This window comes from Pelmatolapia mariae, linkage group LG17, assembly GCF_036321145.2.
Source record: "Pelmatolapia mariae isolate MD_Pm_ZW linkage group LG17, Pm_UMD_F_2, whole genome shotgun sequence".
Lineage (NCBI taxonomy): Eukaryota > Metazoa > Chordata > Actinopteri > Cichliformes > Cichlidae > Pelmatolapia > Pelmatolapia mariae.
The window spans coordinates 28,265,573-28,288,537 of record NC_086242.1 but is presented as its reverse complement, the minus strand read 5'-3'; the positions used below and the strand labels follow the sequence as shown (position 1 = coordinate 28,288,537).

At 40.8% G+C, this 22,965-nt stretch overlaps 1 protein-coding gene across 2 annotated transcripts in view; it reads left to right on the top strand.

Moving 5' to 3' along the window:
* nos1apa (nitric oxide synthase 1 (neuronal) adaptor protein a) overlaps positions 1-22,965 on the top strand; it is a 191,917-nt gene that overhangs the window by 34,538 nt on the left and 134,414 nt on the right. The window lies entirely within an intron of this gene.

Genomic DNA, 22,965 nt, shown 5'->3' with positions numbered 1-22,965 from the left:
CTCGAAGCCACGACTAAAGCGTCTGCCCTGAGAGACTGATTGAAAAAGCTTACATCAGTTTAGTGCCTTGTAAGTTCTTTATTTGATATAATAATTACTTGGCATCTATATCCATTCACCTCTTTCGCTCCTGTCTAACTCTAAACTCCCATTAAACTTCACGAAGACTGTGTGTAACACTATTATACGTCTGCTGAACTGGCTTCCAACTTTTCTTCATTTAAAAGTCAAAATTAAGAAAAAGAAACTGGGTGACTTTTTAGCAGGCTCATTATTTGTCCTCTCTTTCCCCTGATGACTTTATGCATTATACTAAAAAAACATAGATATCACAACAGATGCTGCAGGAATTGAAAGGTTTTCAAATGAAAACAGTTTACACTCCTTCATCTGTTATGTTGTGATCTCACTGCAGGTAACAGATTAAATACGTGGCTCTATTTGCATTTCTAATATTAGAATAGAATATATTTGAACAGAGTACAATACCTCTGGATTTTCCCCCATAAATGTCCTTCGGTGTTACAGGGTTTCCTGCACAACTTTGGCTATGACTGGATACTTTTGACGTATTTAATGTCATGGGACCGTGAATACATGTAGATATCTATGTGCAGCATAGCAAACACAGTTTATTTTGTTTTCCCACAAAAGATAAAAATTTCCTTTGTCCATGTATTGAAATGGTTATCTATTTAACTGGTTAGAATCTGCTATTGTAATGTACATAACAAAGTCAGTTGTTGGTAATGGGATATTTAGAATCCCTCTATAACAGCGCTCCCCAACCCCCGGGTCGTTTGGTACCGGGCCGCGAGAGTTGAGGCTCAGGTGTGAAATTTATGGTTTTCAGGGTTTTTATTGTTACTTTTTACCCTTTTTATCGTTAACTCGATTTCCCTGGGTCTTTTCCTATGTGTTATGAATAAATCGTATTTTTTTCTGGTACCAGTACCGGTTTTATTTTGTGGTATTTATCCGCGACACCTTAAAGGCCGGTCCGTGAAAATATTGTCGGACATATACCGGTCCGTGGCTCAAAAAAGGTTGGGGACCGCTGCTCTATAACACTCCCTGTATGTTGCCAATATAAGTAATGGTAGTAAGAAAGATAATTTTAAATGGCTCTTTATAGCATTATCATCACGTTTCCCTTCAGATCAATTTAGATCTATTGACGTTGAAGTGGAGGTCAGAGGTCAAATTCACGATATTTTAAATCATTATTCGGTACTTTCTATATGTTGATACAATACGCACCAAGGCTTTTTGTCAAGTTTTCACCAATAAATCATTACGTTGACCTTGTAGATCTTGATGGATGGAAGCCAAATTTTAATGGATCTTTATCATGACCAAACTCTACAGCCCTACAAAGTTTTATCTGAATTCATTCTAAACTTTTTGAGCCATAGTGCTTACAGACAGAATAAACACTACAAGAATCATAACCTCCTTCGCTGAGGTAATAATTTGTGTGGCAAGTGTTAATTTTGTTCACCGGGCTGGGCTCAGTGTTGACTGTATTTTTCGGACCATAAGGCGCACTGTCGATTTTTGAGAAAATTAAAGGATGTTAAGTGTGCCTTAGAGTCCGAAAAATACGGTAGTCTGATTTTTTGTTTATTTTTTAAATATATTTATTTACATTATTTTTATTTCAGTAGTAGGAGTAGGAGGTTATACTTCACTGGGGACAGTGATTCAGATAGCTTCAGGTCCCAGAGATGTATAGTCAACCCTGATGTCCATTTTTAAGGCCTCCTAAAGGGTGCATGTATAACTGGTGTAGTGTAGTGAAGTGTCTCTGTTGAATCATCAATGTAGTTGTGAAAATTTAACATCCTTGTTCACGTCCAGTAATGAAATTTCTGTCTATTTGAACACATGGAAACTATGACACCAATGTAAGAGTCTCTCTTCATCCTCTACTCTTTGTTTCACTGTGGAAGCTCCTCTCCCAATGACTGAACAAAGTATTTTCATAGCCAGTTAGCCGTTGAAGTGTTATACAGAAAATTGACAAGCAATGACTTGTAGATTAATCAATAATAAACATAATTGTTCGTTGCAGCCATAATGGTAATGGTCAGATGGATTTTATTTCCATGGATTTTGAGTCGAACCCAGTGGACAGCCTTCTCTTCATACAGAAGAATTATTGCTACGAAGCCAAATTGCAAACCATTTGGACTCTCATTTACACCCATTTGTGACTAATGAGTGTCTTTGTCACAGTGCTTTGCACTCATTGGCTTTGAACTATACTTTGAACTGTTCCCTAATGGCAAAGTTGACCACAGCTGATACAATTTGCCGCCCCTAGTCTCACTGCCAAAACTTTGAGCAGGCCTGAGTCCATCCATCAGAAGAAGCCTCATCAGAGCAAGCCGTAGTCGTAGGAGAAATAATGTGCTTTTTATGATGGGATGGCCGTAATGTTCTCCACACGTTGGGGTATTAACTGAGTTCATACATCACCCACACTGCAGAAAACCGTGGGGTAGTTTGACAGGGAATCACCTCTGGGGAAAATGTGGAGGTGCTCTGCATAGCATAGGTAACTAATGATCACGAAAACGCCGATGAACTAACATGTGAAGTAAGGTGAGGGGTTTTCCTCATGAGTATTAATTAGAGGCCAGGTTCTCTCATGCTTAAGATGTACATCATGCTGTTTATACAAGAGTGAGAAACATGGAAAGTTGGAAGGCAAATGGATTTTTAGTGTTAAACAAGTCAGCTTAAATGTCAAGGAAAAAATATAAAGGCCCAAGAAGTGCTGTGTTGGAAAGTTTTTTTAAAATAACATTTAACAGGCTTCCTTTAACAAGCAGGGTATTCATGGTTTGTTTTTGGGGGGTTTTTTGAGGAAAGATGGACAAAGCTGACACAATGTAGTTGCATTGTTCTAACTAACAGCAGATTTTTCACAGCTACTAGTTTCTTGGGATTATTTTGGGTGTCCAGGGTGATATCTGTTCCTCTGCATTGCATTTATTTGTTTGGTGTGATGAATACACCTTGAAATCTTTTGCTGAACTGACATTTATCCAGGGATTTTCCTGGCTCAGTATGGGCCTTTGGGGGTGACTAAATGAGGGTGTGTAAAGCAGTGTAAGGGGTTGTTCTCGGTGACATCCTCAGGCCAATGAAATATGGAGAGTGACACACAATCACAAGGCACTTATGCCACTGAGGGCTCTTTTGAGGTGGATGACTGCTTCCCTCTAGGATCCCCTGAAGCGGTCATTGGTGTGGTGGTGGACCATAATGGCTAAATATCAATTAGTGGCGTTGGCTCCGGGCCCAGTGAGGCCTAAAAGCTGGAGCTCTGTAGCTGAGGCAATGCAAGTGTAACAGATAGACTGCTCTGTAACCGCAGCTGAGCTTTAAGAGGTTCTGAAGGGGAAAGGAATGCAGTCGGGTGTTGTTTCTGCAGCAGCCAAAACAGAGTCTCTACTTTTTAAATGAAAAATGCTAAGCTGAAGATGATCAAACAAGAGCATAAACTGAGTTATGAGTCTTGCTAAGGGCGTATTTGAAAATCAACCCCTCACTTAAGAGGGGTTGATTTAGTTTGACAGGGAACACCTCTTAAGGTGTTGGGAGATGGGCCACCTGCCTTTCATTAACACGATTCCATATTTTACTGTCTAAACTTTGCTAAATCTAAAGACGTAGCCACCATGTTGATCATCACTCTAGTGAGTGCGAAGGATCTAAGAGGCAAACATGCTGGTAAAGTCTTCCTAGCCTAGTTAGTTAATGGATGCAAGTAAATACTACATTAAAACTAATGAATGAATAAATACATTAAGCTCCAACATTAATAAACCTCACAGTTATATAACCACTGACCTACGTCCACACTAATGCCTTTTCGTTTGAAAATGCATCGTTTTCTCTCCCTTTAAATGAGTGGCAGACAGAAATGAGGCAGGTCAAATCTTCTTGCGTTTCACACATGCGCAGTACTGGAACATAAGCGTTTTCAGCCGTTTCAATGTGGACGCATAACTCTGTTAAAACGACTGAAAACGCTAGTGTGGACGCGGAGCGTTTTCAAACAAAAACGCCGTTTTCAAATCTATCCGGGCTAGTGTGGACGTAGCCCAAGACATTTCCTGCTGTGATCAGATAAGCAGCAATATTGTAGCAAAGAGGAGTGAGCTCCCCACAGCAGGTGGAGGTTGCACCTAGAGATTGTTTCACCCCAAGGAAGAAAGGGAAGGTGAAAGACAGGGGGAGAGATTAAAAATGATGTCCAAAGCTGCTGAACAATGAGTAACTGTCAGGGGCTAGCTCAGTCAGAAACAATCCAATAAAATCCACTATGTTGGAGAAAGGATGTTGCCACTCCTCATACTTGGCGGTGATTAAAAGAGTGAAATTTAAAAATACTGACATCAGCTCTGACGTTCCTTTTTAATTACTCTTTAATGGTCATCATAATATTGCTGTTATGGAGGGGAAATCAGGGATGTTCTGATATTGTGACTGCCCTAACCAATAGATGAAGTGACCTAAACAACGATCTGGTGTTTTGGTTTATATATGGGAGTCAAATTCCTGCTGACTTCTACCCTCAATGCTAAAGTCCATTACTCATGTCTGTTTTTATTCTGAGTGCTTTCTTGTAAGTATTTTCCTGTAACTTCTTTAGGAAGGTCATGTGACCGCTTGGTTATATTGTCATAAAGTCGGGTAGCACAGTTTGACCGTGTGATATTTGTTGAAGCCCTGTGTTGTGTGCACAGGGCTTCCAGCACTCTTCTCTCCTCCCTGCATCCACAGCAGCAATACACAGTAACACCTGCTGAGTGTTTGATGACCTCATACCAGCAGCACAACACAGATATACTCTCTCAGATGCAGTGCTGAGAGAGGATGGGGAGAAAATGAGGTAAAAAGCTCACAGTCTTCCCTGAGGGAGCGACATCAGAAGTGCCTATCTTCAGATTAGTTTGGAAAAAACTAATGTCTTGGAATAATGTCTTATGTGCTCCCGCTAGCTCCTTACCGTGAACACTGACATGAGTGAAATGACACTGAAAGGTGAAACGGCACCAAAATTGTTACCAAGGCAATCATAGCATAAACAGAAGCTGGTTGTGTCAAATTGGCCTCGAATTCATGAAGCAATTTTATTTACAGTATGTGTAGGATAAGATTTACGCCTTTTATCTGTGGGACGTGCATATATAGAGCAGCATGCTGGGGATTTTCTTATGTAATTCCAGTCTTCTACTAAAGACCACGCGTGTTAAGTTGTTGGCCCCGTGAAGAGATTTGAGAAAGCTGTCTTCACCGAAATTGTTTCCTCTCCACAGTTAGTGTGCATACACTTTGCGATTTCCGAAGGGACTCTGTCAGCAGCATTGTTGGTCCTTTCCTGACACAGCCAATATCGCTTACGAATGGAGAGTCTGGCTTAATGGAGGATAAATCCACTCACCTTGGGCAATAATAGCTTACCCTCTGCAGTCTTACCTTGAAGATTGGAAACGTAGGACTTGGTATGTTTCCCTTAGCTCTGGCTGCCAATAACAGCGACCTCGGAGACAGTGAAGCATGAACCTAGAAGTGGAAAGGGAAAACTTCTGTTGGCCACCCGCAGCAAGCACACACAGGGCGAGTGCTCTCCTACAAGAGAGGAAAAAATGATTTTTGTCAGTCCTGGTAGTCGGGAGGAGATGGAAAACACCTGGGAGAAAAATGCAATTGCAAATGCAACCTTCCCGTGACCATGTTTGCATTTTTGAAATTATCGACCTACATCAGGTGAGCGACTCTCAGTGAGGCGTGAAACTGGGCCGGGGCTCATTTCATCTCGGCATCTGCACCATTCTTTGTGTCATGCAGATAAGAATGGGACTGCGAGATTGGGAAGATGTCCCACAGCCTTGACACTTAACATTGGCGGCAATTTGTTGTGATGGAAATGTGGATGATGGTGCAAAAAGTCCGGTATGGAGGTGTGCGTTACCATAGTTACCGTGCAACGTCACTTGAGGGTAACAGCTGGAGCTTTTAGGAGGACGGGCGACGTGTAATTGAAGAGAGAGAAGAAGGGGAGAGCAGCTGAGCTGGAGACCAAGACAAATGATTGAATGGGGAAATGAAGATGCAGGCTTGTTTTAAAGCCTAGAACAGAGCATGTTTGCTCTCACTGCTAGTGATGGGGTAGGCTGGAACTACAGGGCCATTGGCAAATGACTTGTAGGCTGGTAGCCAATGAGAATATCCTGGATATTCCTAATAGATGTTCTCAGTCTTGTAATGATCTGTAACTGACCACATCAAGCCAATACAAGAGTGTTTATTAGCAAAGGACATTAGGTTGTGTGCCCATTGACTTCTATAGAGTTTTGGTTGGATGTTTGTGAATTCCCACATTTCACACTGTACATTAGTGTAACAATTTCCGTCAGTCTATGAATTTTCTTCCGCTTATCTGATTTAGGTTTGGGGGGGCTGGGGTGGACCCTATCCCAGCTGCCCTAGGGTGAGAGGTGGGGTACACCCTGGACTGGTTGCCAGCCAGAGGTGTGAATAGTTGTCTGTCAATGTCAATATTAATCCAGTAAGAATTTAGAATCATCACTTAACCTAGCCCTTAACCTAAACCCCACTAACCAGGACCTTCTTGCTATGAGGCTATAGTGCTAACACCACGCTGGCATGCTGCCCTTCATGTAAAAAGTTACTGATGCTAATATGTGTAACAGAGGGTATTCATCTTGTTTTGAAAACACTTGACCTAATGTTCAGGTTTTTCTCCAAGCTGAATCTGAATCCCTAGTATTGTTTAGGTGTTAGGTGAGAAAGATTATTGCTAGCTATCACCACTGTAAACTGCAAAGATTAAGCTGTAGTTTAAATTTCAGGGCAATAAGAACTCGATGCCTCAATTGTAACTTGAATCTGTCCAGCTGGACTCATATATATCTTTTTAAACGCACATTAAAACAATAGAAGCTTACTGTGAAAGTCCATTAAAGCTTTAAATTGTGAACAAATATTTTAAAGTCCACAAATGGACCAAACAGTATACTTATTTTATATATGTATGAGCACCTGTTCTGCTAAGGTCTGTTACTTTGCAAACTGAGTGGAGCTAAGTTCAAGTGATGCTGCAGGCAAGAAAGAAAAAAATATATAAATATTACTCTTCAGTGCAGCTCTCGATGCAGTGTAGTGGTGCATCTAAAAGCTGAGCATCAGCCCACGAGCTTGGCGGCGAGAAATCCACCAAATGCTGTCAGCTTTGATACCATGCTTCGTGCAGGAGCTGAGGCTTTGGAAGGTTCTCCAATTACAGTAGCTTCACCTCACAGAGCAAAGCCCGTATCACTGCTTAAGCTGCCAGCCTGTCCTGTTTTCAGCATCAGTTTAGGGGAGCCGTCTGAGCACGGCGCTACCTGCGTCACTGTATGCATGAATGAAATTGTGTGTCGAGAGCGTAAATGGAGCGCAGCCCAGCTTTGGTCCAGCGCTGCGAGAGTGTGTCTGATATTTGACTAACAGCATGCAGAGGGTGGACTGGATTTGAAGCAACTTTGTGGATAGAAAAGAGGACTGGATACAAGCATAGATTTTTTCTTAATATCTTTTTTTGTATGCGTGTACATGTTTGTGTTTGTCTGTGCGTCTCTGTCTGATTAAGATTTAATTCCTTCTTTTAGTTTGTTAGACTTTAGAATGTCAGCCTTGATAATGATCTTCTTCTCTTTGCTGAGGTCTTTCAGTTCTCTCCGCTTTACTCCCCTGAGGCTCAAACACATACAGTATGAGAAGCAAAGCAAAGTGCCTGTCAGGTTTGGCCTTGGGTTCCCTTCTGTGGCTTTTTCCGTGGTCAGCTAAGCATGCAGAGTCCCGGATGGCCCCACATCACAGCGTCGACCACTGCCTGTAAGCCTGTGGCAGCATTTGCTGGCAAGATCCCGGGAAGGAGAGTCTGCAGGAACTGATCCCACACCTTTACTCCTTTTTCTTCATTTGTTGGAAGTTCCACATCACACAGTAGAAATGAAACATACGGTGTGATTGAAGGGGGACAGTGGTTGACAAGTTGGAAATAAAGGTGTCGTTTGCAAGGCAGTCAGCTGTTTGATCAGACAAACAGGATAGCTGAATTTGAACCTGCAAACTTGTATCCACAAAAGCCAGCAGCACACACTTGAATGAATCTAGCCAGTGTGCGCATCTTGTTTGTCAGCATGGACAGATGTGAAAGAATGTGAGACAAGGAGACACATTTTAAACCCTGACCCTCTTCGGAGTAACTGAAAAACCCTCTGGCTAACGTCGGAACATTAAAGGAATTTTTAATTTGCACAACGGTGCTTTGACACAACTCCCTTAATCATAGTCTGTTTTCATGGGGAGAAACATTAATGTGGCAAATTTAAGATGCCCTTTGCAAATGGAGACGTCTGTATGGAGTGTTTGATTGCGAGGACGAGCGGGTGATTGGGGGAGGGGTCTTCTTCTGAAGAGAGCATGAATGAATTACACGGGTGTCTACTTCCAAGCTTGAGGGGGGTTTTATGCCAAGCTGAGCATCTTCCTCTGAAATGGGTTTAACTTTAATTTTCATGTATGAAACCTCCTGAGAAAGGTTCACCCCAACCTGGCTTCAACTCTAATGGAGGGGATAACCGAGGCTCACTATCACTAATGCAATATTCCCTGTTCCATATGTAATATTACCTGCCTGTGCACGAGAGGCGAGGCAGACGAAAAGACACGGCAGCCCTTTTTTTTTTCCTTCCTTTTGACCTGGAGCAGCTCTTCCCATTTGCCTGTCTCAAAGGGCTCTTTACTTTGCAGACACAAAAAGGCCTGTTCTCAATGCTGGCATCCCAGCTTCTCGCTTTTTTTCTGCAGATTACTGACCTCACACCATTTGATTTAAGCGGCTGAATTTCTCCTTACTTTCCCCTCTCAGCGTCACATCCCCAGCCTATTCCGGAATCTCGCTGTTGAATGCCCGAGCTTTCATATTCAATCTTGTGCAAAATAGACCTACCTTACCTTTCTCTCTGTCTCTCTCTCTCTGTCTCTTTCTACCAGTTTCATAATTTTGCTTTGACAAAGGATTTCCCCCCTATTCCTCTAAAGCCATTTAAATTCACCACCATGTGCTTAAGGGAAATCCAATTTCTGCCACCAGCTTATAGAGTGGAGGAACAAAGAGGCCCATTTGCATGGAGAGTTGAGGAAATGGTATGTTGGGTTTGAGATGAGGATGAGAATTTCCCAGATTGCTTTACTGATGTGGTTATTGAATTGGTGCTGCAGTGCGACGTAAATGAAGCGCTCACAGGAGCTGCTCCATTGAAGAGAGAAAACATCCAAATAAATTAAGAAAAAAAATGCCAATGCAGTATTAATGAGGTATTAATTATGAGCTAGATATCACACACAGACATTCGTTAAGATCTCATTGTAATGCCGTAGAAGTGGGTGATTGGACGATGTTGCATCATGATCGTTTTTTCAAAGGATTATAACAGATTGCGTCATGAAATAAAGAAATAACTGGGCTTTAATTCGTGTACCAAAAAAACACAGGATTAGTTGTGACATATTTAGGACGAATATGCGTCTTGGAGGTGTTAATCAATCTATAGAAGGGAGGCAGCCTGGCAGAAAGTGGAGTGCTGGGGAAATGAAGAAATGCACCTTCAGTCTGAACTTTCAGAGTGATATTAAGCAAATCTGGATGTAGAAGTTTGAGAGTCGGGGCTGTAATTGTAACTTTTTAATCGTATTCATTCCACAGGTAAAGGCAGCGACATGCTTATAAACTTTTGTCCCGATTGCCTCTTTCCAGTGTGAACTGGATGTGGAGTTTTGCGCCTGTGGTTATAGGTTAGGTTTGAAAGGATTTTGAAATGAGAATTATTCCAGTACTCTTAAGTTATTGACACTACACAAGAGAGAAAAGTAAAGCTCTTTTATCAGGATAGGAAAAAAGAAGTTTAAAAATCCATCAGTCCTGAGATGTGGGGTTGCCATTCAGGTGATGATAAATAAAGGTGTGCCTGCCAGGGATTCACAAGTTAACTGATGGCACTGGGATTTCCCCCTCTATATCAAATCTTTTTCAAGTGGCCACACATGAAATCCTATCTTTTCCAAGCAGTAGGATGTAAAAATTACAAATTGAAATCAATAGCTACTTTGTTTCACAAAGTGTTCAGATGGAAGAAACTCCTGTTATCTGGTAACTTTGTTGGGACAGAATCATTCGATGGAGGTGGTGTTTTATTTTGGACACTAAGAAACACTTACCTACCCACTTATTAACGCAGTTCTTTTTTTAAATGTAGCATCAAATCACAGCAACAGTCGCCTCAAGGCACTTTATATTGTAAGGTAAAGACTCAACAATAATACAGAGAAAACCCCAACACATAAGTAGGCACTTGGCGACAGTGGGGAGAAAAACTCCCTCTGATTCCAACAATATAACCAGACGCAGGGAGTGGCACCCATCGGTTACAACAGATTGGGGGTGAGGGGAGGGAGACAGGATCAAAGCAAAGCCAGTACAGAAGTTCCTTAAATGCACATTCATTTCATTGGCCAGCAGGGGGCAACTCCTCTGGTTGTCTGATGTTTATAGAAGGTAGTGCGGAAAATGATTTGTTACTTTATTATGACCTCAGTAAGTCATTTCCTAAGGAGGCTGTGGTCTCAATAGCAGGTTTCAGGCATTATGTAATGGAACATAATTTTGTACAATACAGTGTCATGAAGAGTTAAGTAGGATATAATTTGGGATATGGCTACCGTGTCACAAACAAATTGGTACTAAAACATTGTGCAGTCAAATCAACCAAACAAGCTGGTCATGGCCTATAATGTGGTCAAGCAGACCACAAGATTACATCACAGTGACTACATATGTGCAAAGTGTACAATCTGTGGTTTCTGTCAACTTACTAGGAAAATAAATTGCTTTTAGAGGCTATGATGTAGTGGACAGAAATAGCATTGGACCATTGTGGCACAGCTGTGGCATTTAAAAGCTAAAAGCCACAAAAACCCTTGTATTATTACTGCAGGTAATGATAATTCTGTGGGTTTTCACCCCCTTTTATACTACACAGATGTATTTGCTCTGTTGTTGATATAAAAATAGACGTAGCTGTGTTTGGCATTTTGGCTGATTATGCTACAATCGGACAAAATGCCAAACACTTGCCGCTTTTCTCTGCTTCATATCTTTGTAAGCCAACAGAAATACTTTGAAGTACTGATTCATCTGATGAATCATGAGCAGAAATAATCTTGCTTAATTGCTCTCCTAATTTAACTCTATTTAGTTTATATTTATTTATGTGTCACAATTGAAATTTGCCCCTCTCTGCCTCTTTAGCTCGGAGCTTGTGCTTCTCTTTTTTTTCTCAGCAGGGGAGCCAGTGGTACAGCTGATAAGACTGTTGAACATGGAGCCATTGGCCACAGCTCACCACAGCTCTGTAATCGCACAGGTCCTCCTTACTTACTGTGTAGATGAAGGCTTTTGGTTGCTTTATAACACCAACGCAATGAGATAAGATAGCAGAGGAGAACAGGGAACGCTTCTGCTTTGAATGGCTGTGCAGAGGAGAGACAGGAGTTGCTACTGTACACACTGTGTTTGGCTCCTCACTTGTCAAGTTGTTTTAGGATTTGTTTGGCTTTTGAGTGGAATAATCTCAATGGGAGAATAACAACTGTTGGGAAAAGTGCGTCCAGAAGCATCCTTTCTCTTTATATCCTTTCTCACTCTTCTGTGAGCACTGACATTTGCCGAGCAAAAATGATGGTTTTGTGTGTGTATGTATGTGTCTGTGCGTGTGCTTTAGCATTTGTCTGCAAGCCTACAAGCATATATGATTGATTTTTTTATGGAGGGGGTGGGTTTAACTGCTGGGGTGTGTGTATTTGGCCGATAAGTGAGTTTGTGGCAGTCAAGTACAGTGCAAAAAACATTTCCCTTACTCTGCAGGGAGCAGGACTGATTCCTTCATCACTCTGTCGTCCACATTATAGACTTTATGGATGCAGTAAAAACCCCAATGGGCAGCTGCCACCAGTTTCTCAGCTTCACAACTGCCAAACACCAAATGTGTGATATATATATATATTTATTTTTTTATTTTTTTTCTGGGGCAAGCAAATCTCAGAAGGCTGCCCACCACATTGCCAGGTAAATACTAAAAAAAACATATAATGAAAAAACTAGGCTCCACCATGGAACTACTGAAGTTGAAGCACAGACACGCACATAAAATCTGCCTCTTCTCTGCCTCTGATTGGGTCTGACCCTGCCATTTCTGCCTAAGCCTCCTCATCTAACCATAGCACTAAACAAGCAACAGCCTCGAGGTAATCAGAGGCAGGATAGAGATGGGTCTCTGCAGAGTACAGGTGACGCTGTGGCACCAGGGCTCTGTCAGGAGTAGGAGGCTAGACATCATGGACTGTGCAAAGAAGAGGCAGTTTGCAGTACTGAGAGCGAGCAGTCTAATGAGGAGCTGAAAGTTGATTAAAATGATTTCAATATGTGATGGGTTTACAAAACCTTCACATTTAGACTTGTTTAATCCTTATAGCAAACTTAGCAAATATGTTCAGTGGTGTTCTGCGATCAAGACTTCTTGGCATGAATATATTCAAATAATTTAGCTTGTTTGTCTCACACTCCCTGTGTGAGCCACTACTGACTAAAACACTGAAGCATGTAAGCTGTAGAGCAGCAGAGAGACATACATATACACTGTAAACATGAGGATCGTACTAAATGATCATACAAAATTATAAAATAAGTTATTAATAACATGAGACTAACTTGTTATTATTATAATAAGTTGGTATAATGTTAGCTGATCCTCAGATGTGATTTTCTTTTGTAACTGTAGCAAATAAAACATGTATATGCTGTTAAAAGCATTAAAAAAGGTTTAATTTCTTTAACTTAGATTACAATCTATATACTGCAGAGATGCTGCAGAGAAAACAGTGCAGAGACAGACAAAAGGGGTATTCTCCATCTGATCACTAGTCTCAGATATTCACTGTTCGTTAAAGGCTCTCACCAAAATGCCTTACGTCAGCCAGATTGAATGACATTTCCAGTAAAGATGGGCCTGGTGGGAGTAAAACTCTGAAATCACTCGATGAGCAACATCACTTCTGGTGAATCACAGCTGATGACGGCGCAAAGTTGTAAGTCAGTCATGCTGCTACTGAGGAGCAATGACAGCCAGTTACACAACGGGCATTTTCACATTTCCAGACTTGTGGTCTGAAGGTAAATAATAGCCAGTGTCACATCCAAACAACCCTAATGGCTGATAATGAGCAAGTGGTTTTTGCCAGGACAAACAATAGATGATTCTGCTCTATTTTCCCTTCCTGCCTTATTTCCTGTGCTGAGCTTGATGTACCACAGGAAGAGTGATGGAAAGGCAGCTCTCTTTGTTTCACATTTGTACACATTTATGGACTGTTTGCTCTGGTCAACTATGAATTTTGCATGTTAACAAAATATATAATGTTCTCCTGTTGTTGCTACACAGCCACTATTTACCATATTGGATATCCCACTTTGAGTGCATAATTACAAGTGGACTTATCGATCATCCAGCCTCATTCTGTGCTAAGGTAGCTATCCTTGTTCATTTAATTTGCCAGAAAATCTATCTGTTATGAAGGAAGCATAGAATATATGGAATATGTGCTACTCCCCATACTTTTTGTGGTCTTAGTCTTAAGTGGGAAGACACAAGTCTGCTTCCTTCTGCTAAATCCACTTGCACTAAATTGTGAAATAAAATGATATCAAAGACTTTGGTGTCCTGTAAGGGTATTTATAAACGTATTTAATTGCCGATAGCGTCTGTAATTTTGGTATTCCTAAGAGAAAACCAAAAACTTTACATGATTAAAATGACATTAACACATTTAATGTAAATCACTGGGAATTGTGTGTAGTTCACTTCTTAAATTGTCTATTACAAAAGGCTCATTTCTTTCAAGAGGAGTTGTGATTGATTGGTTGCGTTTGTTGCTGCAGTTCAGTGCAGAACTAAGAGAAGCGACTTGGGTGAAGTCGTTTCTCTGCACAAGCAGGAATTCCTGTCAACTCTCTTAAGAAAAAATTCACCAAGCAGCTTAGATTTTATTTGAAATGAGAGTCAATGCGCCAGTTATCATCTGCTTTCAGCTGAAGTCTTTAACATTGGTAAAGATGCCAGTGTAATTCTAATTGGTACTGGCTATTACTGTAATTCCAGTAGAGAGCTCATGAAATGCAGAGTATCTCCTTTTGTATCCTTAATCCGAGAATGGTCAACTCCAGATACTGTCCCGACCCGATTCTCACAGCCATTTCTGGAGGCCATGTGTTAGAACACCTGAACGAGTGCTTGGGTATGTTTGACCCTTCTAATAAGCCAGTTTTACTTCAAAATAGACCCCGATAATGCCTGCGCTGTCCTCATTTTAGCCACAGTGACATATGAGGAGGATTCATCAAGAAGGAATAATGAATGTTCTTTCCAGAAGAGAATTTTGATTCTGGCAGTTATGAAAACAGCATAATTGAGATCTGATGGTTATTGTCCTGCATTTGTTCTCACAGTTAGATTTTAGTTCTGTATTGTGTTTTAAATCCGATGCATCCCTTTTATATGAGGTAGTGTGCTTTTGTTGCTTCCTAAAAGCCTCTGGGCTGGTGTGGTGCAGGCTGTGGCTGATGTTGCCATTGTGAGATGAGCTTTCAGGTCAAAACACACGTTTAAATATATTCACAGATATCAACTGTTATGTTCAGTTAAAGCATAATGTTTCTTAGATTTACTATGTAAGTGTGAAATATTCATGATCTCAAGAGTAATTATAAAATTTGACACAATTGAGTAGGTTATTTCAGACTGCAGAAAAAGTCTGTTGGAACTAGGTTATGTGTCGGGAGTTGTCAGCTAGATGGCAAATATTACTATTGTTCCTAGTCTGTACCAGACCCGCTAGTCATGTATACTAATTGTTAACATTTTAACTGATGCCAAATGGTGGTAAATTGTTCTGTCTTAAATGTTATTCAGTGAACTGCCAGCAGATGGAGCTGAAGCCCCGACATCGTTGTACAAAAACTGTATAACTCTGTTAATCAAGGCCAGATCTTTTTGTTAAGCTAGTTACTGTAATGTATTTTGATGAAAGGTGAAATAAGTGGTGGAAATTAGCTGTCTATGAAAGCTGGATGGCCTCGCCCTTATGGGGTGAGGAATTCAGTTCAGTGCTGCTCCACATCGAAAGGAGCCAGTTGAGGTGGTCGCCTGCTGGCCGAGGTGCTCCAGGCATGTCCTTTCGGGAGTGAGCCCTGGGGTAGTCCCAAAACACTCAGCTGGCCTGGGAACTTCACAGTGTTCCCCTGGATGTGTTGGATGAGGCAGCCAGGGAGAGGGAGGTCTGGACTTCTTCACTTGGGCTGCTCTCCCTGCGACCTCACTTCAGATAAGTGAAAGAATTGATAAATGATTTATTGATTTTTCATTGTAACTTTTATTGAGATGGTTGTGGTGAGTTGTAGAACAATGTAAACAGTTGAAAATGCACAGCACAATGCGGCACACTTTTAAGTCACAATTTATTAGTTTTTTAGATATTCATTTGTCATATTTTAACATGTTCTCATATTATATTTATTATCAGTTTGAGTGTTTTTTTCCTATTTCTTTGTCTGTTTGGAGTGTAGTATAAATATATGCAATGTTCATAATACATTATGTGAGGTGCCACACAGTTAAGCAGCATTTCAAGTATGATCCTTTATTGAAGAATGTGACGCTGTCTATTAAACAGCCCTCAAATTTCACTTGATATCTGAGTGTTTCTTAGTTTTAGACTAGTCCTTAGACTGTTTATTTTTTCCTTGTTTGGTTGATTCAGAAATTAGTCACCAGGAACATCTCTAGCTGGACCAGTGTTGTATTTGGCTCAGCAGGATATTAACAACCCAGACGCATCAACATTGGAGTGGCTTCGGTGTTGAAGTCCCTCAAGAATGTGTAAGTGTGTGAGCAACTTTAATCCCTCTGAAAATGTGTGTAATGACTAGACGATATCAGCTCACAGACGCTTGCAGCTTTAGCAAATCCTCAAGTAAGCAAGACACGTGTGAAAATCCCCGAATCCAGATGTGCCACACTGATGCAGGCACATCAGATCTGGCAGGTGGAAGCTGCGGATGGCTTGGCTGTCTGATGACTTATTCAGACAGCCGTCTCATCCTCGTTTTCAGTACTTGTAGAAAGTGCATTACCATTCAGGCAGCAGCTCCGAACAATGCAGAAAAAGCTGTTCTGTTACCTGCAGGCACTTCTTTGGTTAACTAGAGTCATTTAAAATCACCATGCTACTTTTAAAGCTTTATTTATCTGAGATTTGATGGGCTGCTCCAGAGCTTGATATTCTCATTAAGCTGCCATGTATTTGCCTCTAGGACGTCTTCATACTTCTTTTGTTGGTAGATTATACTGCTGATATCCCAAAATATGCTAATCCCCAAACACCCCCATTGTAGTATTTGATCCCACCGTGTAGCTTTAGCTTCTTGTCAGCAGATGCAGAAGTGAGCATCCCCCTAAACGACAGCCTTCAGCTGTTAACAGTATTGTGGAGAAGGTACATGACACACTTTTTGTGATCCACTCTGAGTGATTTATTGAACATGAATTCTGCTAATGATGCCATTTGGAGTCCATTCCTGTGAAATTCCAGGCTGACATGCATGCGAAGCGTACAAACAGGAGCGTCTGCCTTTACTGTCAGCGGTATTGTGGGCAGCTTCATTAAACTGCCAATTAAAGCTGTAAGACCTGATAATCCTTTACTGTGTCTCCTGAAGTGCTTTATCATGACAGTCAGCCAGAAACACCTCAGCCCACTGTAATTTAATTCAGCCAAGACCACCTTGTCAACCAGAGGTTCCTCCCTTTAATTGGTTGCTCTAGTGATGGGTTGATGGGTTTTCGTTTTTCTTTTTTGCCTCCTGTTTACCAGTGTGCTTCTTTCCATGTGCGTTTCTTGCCGAGGTGTGGTGTAGAGGTTTAGGAAATCAAAGATCACGTGGTTTTTCTTTTGGGTTAGCTTTGGGCATTGTTCTTTTGTGCTCTGAAGTTGTAAAAACAGCACAGCTCTTGACTGACTCTTTAAGTTTTCCGGTCCAGCGTGCAGTGCAGCACTGTGATATGGAGGAAATGGAGCAACAGGGGATCTGGAGGTTTGACAACTTGGCTCCACGCCTCATGCATACAGGATTCCATGACTGTCTGAACCAGCAGCCCAAGTCACTGTGGACTCTGCTGTTCTAAAACATGTTTTCCTGAAGTTTAGGACACAGATCATACCTAGAGCTGTGCCTTCAAAGGTACTCCTGTACTTTTTGGGGGGGTTATTATTTATAGTTGTGAGATCTGTACCATGTAGAGACTGGTGTGACAGTTTTGCATCGTAACGTAATGGTACAAATATTCTTCCTTTTTAAAAAGAGTGCAAAATTGAGTAGAGGGATACTTAATTGATATTATTCATTCATTAAGGTTGCCCTCCCTTCTCTAGCCTTACCCTACAGCTCTCAGTAATGTAATTTCTGCACCTCTCACCAAGAGTCATCAATTAACCCAACGTGTAAATCTTTGGATTTTAGGGAAATCGGAGCACCAGAGAAAACCCACCTCCAGGACATTCCCGCTGTGAGACAGCAGTGCTTTTTATTCTGATCTGGCACTTTGAAATCTTGATGAAATCTTGAAATTTTTGCAAAAAGAGTTTTCACAGGACTCTGCAGTTTGTAAAACCGAATACATACATATTGCTTATTGCTACTTATTGGAATTAAGAGGCTAAGTATCAGCCAGGTGCTGCTAATCATATCCACTTGATTAGCTGATCATCAGGAAGCATGAGCGCCTCACAATGCCGAGCAAGGTCAGACCGAGCAGGGCTCTGAGAAATGATAAAAAATGCGAAGTAGTTTAAGTTGTTGCAATGACTCAGACCTTAAACTGACTGAAATGCTGTGGCGAGAACTCAAGAGAGCTGTGTATAAATAAATACCCACAACTTAAATTTGTTTCCATGATGTATCGGTGCCTTTTTGGTCCCTACTCACTTTAAGGACCAGTAGATTGTACCTGTAGGAACAGAAACTGACTTTGTATCTTTGATAATTGACTCTTTCTTAGTTTTAGTATCTTAATAAGAATGCTAATAATAATAGTAATTACAACAACTTTAAGTGAAGGCAAATTAAAGCAGTAACACAATTTAAAACAAATTAAAATTAACTGGCAATAAAAGAGTCTCTACAATATGTTTTAATTAAAAACTAAAATAAACAAATGAATGGAAGTCACTGTCTCTGCAAGCCTTATGTCCTCAGGCAAGTCGTCCCAGAGCCACAAATCCCTGAAGGCAAATCCACGGTCACCTTTAGAGTTACAGCTCAACTTTGGAAAAGCCAAAAGACCCCGCCTGAGGATGCCAGCAGATTCATGAGTGAACACTTCTGCTATTTAGCTTGGGGGCATACCCAGACGTGCTTTAAAAGTGATCAGTAGAATCTTAAAATCAACTCTTTAAAAAAAGAGCGTTCTAGGAGCCTGTGAGGAGAGACCAGGTTTGAGGTGATGTGATACAATCTATTAAAACCAGTAAGAAGCCGAGCATGCTGCATTCCGAATTACTGTTTTTGGTTTGTTTGTTTCATGCCAAAGAGGAGGGAGTTGCTGTAGTCGAGGCACGAGAAACTTAGTTTAATTGGAGATGGTTTTAATTGGAAAACGTAAGACTGGATAACATTTTTGATCTTTGCTTCAAAGCTCAGAGCCTGAAGGAAACAGTAATCCAAAATTTCTGGGAGTACTAAACTACTAACCCTCCAAAAGTTTTAAAGAATCATAAGTACCATCTGTTTCTGCAGGCGTTTCCTAAAGCTGGGCACAGCAAGGTGAAACCTTCTCGAGCAGGAGCACAAACTAAAACCTGAGGCAGTCCACTATACAAGACTATACAGCTTAACTGGTCAGTAATGAGTGGACTTTATACTGAAAGATAACCAAACCTCTTTGGACTTCTATGAAGGGATAGAGTGCATTTAATTTAAAATGGATAGAAGAAGTGTTTGGTGCAATGATTCTAGCGGGAAATCAAAACAATGGTTTGCACATGACCAATCCAACACAAGGAAATCCTCTCAAAATTAGGTTTCAAATAAAGCTGTTATCACAGTTGAGGTAAATAAAAGCATGAAATGCAGTAGTGGGCATCGGTGATGACACTGATTATTCTTAAGAAGACACACCAGCTGTGGCTCAGGCGGTAAAGCGAGTCATCTATCGATCTCCACCTGCTCCTGTCCTCACGTCAAAGTATCAAGACGAACCCTGATGTGTTTGAATGTTAGATAAAAGTGCTTAGGTGTAGAGTAAAAGAAAGAAAGAACTGTGAATGTGTGTGATTGGGTGGATGAGAGGGGTAGTAGAAAGCACTTTGAATGCTCAAATTACAGAAAGGTGCAAAGTACCAGTCCATTTACAGCATGCTGCACGAGTTCACGTGCCAGCTGTAAACACCAGCCAGTCCTTATTGAAGGACACAGCCGGTCTGAGCGACCTCGATTAGTTAGCAAGTCCACACTGCACTCACAATTGGCCTCACAGTTGTTACCTTTGCCCAGATTAAAAAAAAAAAAGCAAAACCAGAATTGAATGAGTGAAGAGATGGCATAGGTCTAATTAACAATAAACATTTAAAAGCTTACATAAAGGTTTCCTTTTGCCTTTCTCTCTGCTTACAGTCTTTAGCTTTTCTTTGTTTTTTTTAATTCTTCTGATGGTCACCAACATTAAGAAATACTTTTAGAGAGGTGAAGGTGAAACACCAATCAGTAAAAGCCTTCTACCTTACCTTTTATTTAATTTTGCCCTTGTAGAACATGATTGTAGAATTGTGCAGTGAACATTAGAAGTTCATCCTTGTGATAGAAACACAGCACATAATTAAAAAGAAAAACAGTTGCAGAAGGCTTTTTACCTGCCTCGTCATTTTTCTGCCTTTGCCATTTCCATCTTCATTTGCTCCTTTTTATACCCTCTCTGTTTTTCTTTTTCTTTCTTTCTTCCTTTCTACGTTACTCAGGCCACACGCAGTTTAAGCTTTGATTCTACTAGAGTTTAAGTAATAACAGAGCTGGATGTTTGAATTAAAAGGCTTTTATGGTGAAAGAGTCAACCCTCCAGGTTATACTGCAAATATGAATTTAAAAAAAAGAATCTGTGTATGCCTGGAGAATAGAAGCCGTCCTACACTACAGCTAATGTGGCTTTAAGACACGCATACAGACGCACACACACCCTCCATCGTTTTGGTTTGTGTCACCTTGGAGTTGAGAGCATGACTGGCATCCTTTGACATGCTAATGAGTGTGTCTCTCATAGGACCAGACGCTCACTGATAGGACATCTTAAAAGGTTGCTGTGAATAAAGAGGCAGTCGGACCTAATTGTAGCCTGTATTCACACACATTTGGCTTAGTGCTCTGCTGTCGCTCCTGCGATTCAACATGGCTTAATTCAAGCTATTATATCACTTTGAAAACAACTGTCTCCTTGATATGTATTAGTTTTGGAAGTTGAAATTACAAACCGCCTCTTCTGAAGAAATAAAGCGAATTGAAGGGTTTCCTTGGCTTTCATAAGGTTTTGAAGCTTTCGTGAGCTCTGCTACCAGACTTCTATAGACTTCTAAAATATGCCAAAGGCTTGTCATAGAAAGTCACAAAAAGAAAAAAATTGATTTCAGATTTGCTTTTTGCCACAGATAATGAAAGAATTCATTTTCCATCCCTCTTGTTATAACATGCGGCGTCAAGACAAACTGTAGACGATATAAACGATGGACATGGTGACGAGCGAACCAAGAGTACCACAGATAGTCCTCCTTTCTGAAACATGGTAGAACAGTAGATTTAAGCTTTTCTTCAGTATGACCAAAAATGAGTGAATGAGCCCAGAAAGTCAACAAGAAAGTGTTTACCGAGGTTTAAGTCGGAAAACTGTTTTCCCAATGACTGCTATAGGACCAAAAGTCTTGTTGTAACCACAGCTATCACCCTTCAGGTTGAATGCAGGGTTTTAAGACATTCTTCACCGGGTTCATTTTTGTGACCCGAAGACTGTGAGTGCAGGAAAAAAGGGTTTCAAACACTTACTTTCTGGCACTTGAGGCTTCTTACCCTGCTGCACTTACTCTACACATTTTGCTGGCACTGATGTACATACTCAAGTAACACTTCATGGTCCAGTGAAAATCTCTGTTCTATTAATGTAAAGACTATGTTTGACTAAAAGGTTTGTTGCACTACAGCTTTGACAACTCCCAGTTCACTCCATAGTCACAATATAAAAACATTAATTTTGCATGTGCAGTTATTTTATGTACTAATGCAGTGTTCAAGAGGATTGTACGATTTTGTAGCTACAATTTACGAAAGTCCCTTAAACATGTCACATACAGGGAAACTTAAAGTTGCTGTTTTTAAAAGAGAACAGCTGTAAGGGCTTTCTGATGGACTTAATCGATGTGATTGTGACTCTCCACAACAGGCAGACTGTGGGATTAGATGTAAGTACGAAAAATTGACATGTTAAAATTGTTTGGCCTGGCTCTCATTTTTCACCTCCTTTCAAAGGCCTATTTGAAGGTTATGGTTTGTCTTCAGGGCTGAAGGTCACATTAGGTTTAGGTTAGGGTTTGGCACCTAGTTGTGATAGTTTAACGTAGTTTTAGGAATATGCTTATGCACTGGTGATGTGTAATGCTATGTAAAGATGCCACAAAAGGGCTGTCGAAAGTCCCTTTGTCTGACTAAACAACCATAAACCATATCAGGTAACACTGAGGCTGTTAATGTGAATTTTGGTGCACCTTGGGTACTGGTGTAGGGTTTTTTAACAGAAGACATTGTAACTCATCACACAGGAAAAGACAACGTGAAAAATATTGGTAAGCCATGCAGTCAAGCTAGGATGCACATACAGTATCAAGACAGTGGAAACAGGTCATACAAATGGAAATGGACTGTTAATCATAAAGGGCCAGATTTACTCATGCGTTGCACCAGTTGAATCTGGGTTTTGACGTTAAAAAAAGTGACAATATTGCGTGCAAGAGGTGGCAACTCGGATATTTTATGTGACAGACCCTGTTGGATATGCATTTCTGGGAGCTCCTTGCTAAAGATGCAAAATATAGAGAGAAGAATGTAAAGTGATTTACCAACGTTTGCGACTCACAATTTAGGGCTAATTGCTTTGATATTTAACGCCCTATAAAGCATGTCTTATTTTCTGCCCTTGATATTGAAATGAACAGAAGATTCAAAGCCAGAACCGTTCTGCTGTGAGGTGACGGCATTAATCACCTGGACAAATGGACTGCTATAAATGTTAGTTTCACCCTTACCCAAATGTCTTTCTTGAAAATTGTTCACTCATGGCTTTGCTTTTCTATCAAGGTTCAAAGCGTGGTGTCTTTTTTAATCTTTCCCCCCCATTTTTTAAACAGCCTCCAGTGCCCTCCTTATAAAAGGCAGTGCATTAAAAATTATGGCTCTCCTAACATAATCAGTGGTTCCACTTTCTTTTTGACGGGTTCATCATCAAATAAAATCTATTATGAATGAAAGCAAGCTGTAATTTCTCTAAGCAAAGAGGGCCATTAGCAGTTCGAGTTTTTATACAGCGCGGCGCTGAAAATGAAGGCGCACTGGAAGTGATTTGTCGATCCACCAACAGCTCCTAAATTGAGTTTGTCTCACTATCCTTTTGGGGAAGAGAGGGATTTCTCCTCTGACATGGTTCAATAAGAGCAAAGAAAAGCCTTTGTAACTCTTTTCCC